The following is a 366-nucleotide window of genomic DNA, read 5'->3' as shown; positions in this document are numbered from 1 at the left end:
CTCCCCACCCCCACCCCCTTGGCCCTCCCGACACCTGGATCCAGCCACGGGGCACCCCTCCTGTCCGCATGCTGCTCCTCTGCAGCCTGCTACTCCCGAGTGGATGGCTGGATGGCTGGACAGTGGACGGGACCACTTAGTTCCCAGGGCAGCAGCGCCTGGTGCTGGAAGTCACTGCACTGCAGACCCAGCTCCTGTGGGCACCAACCCCCCAGGAAAGCCACCCCCAGGCTGTTGGTGGCCATCACCTGCCTGGGCTCCGGCCTGGGGACCCCTGGGCACAGCTTTGGGTCAGACTTGCAGGCACCGTTCATGGTGGGGAAGCGTGTGAGGGGACCCCGTCCACCACAGGTCCGCCCAGGGTCA

General features: G+C 67.5%; 1 protein-coding gene across 1 annotated transcript in view; it reads right to left on the bottom strand.

Moving 5' to 3' along the window:
- ADARB2 (adenosine deaminase, RNA-specific, B2 (non-functional)) overlaps positions 1–366 on the bottom strand; it is a 236,292-nt gene that overhangs the window by 1,601 nt on the left and 234,325 nt on the right. The gene's annotated exons all lie outside the window — the stretch shown is intronic.

Source organism: Bison bison, unplaced genomic scaffold, assembly GCF_000754665.1.
Source record: "Bison bison bison isolate TAMUID 2011002044 unplaced genomic scaffold, Bison_UMD1.0 scf7180017864063, whole genome shotgun sequence".
NCBI lineage: Eukaryota > Metazoa > Chordata > Mammalia > Artiodactyla > Bovidae > Bison > Bison bison.
The sequence above is the reverse complement of the archived record's forward strand: the minus strand, read 5'-3'. Positions and strand labels throughout refer to the sequence as shown.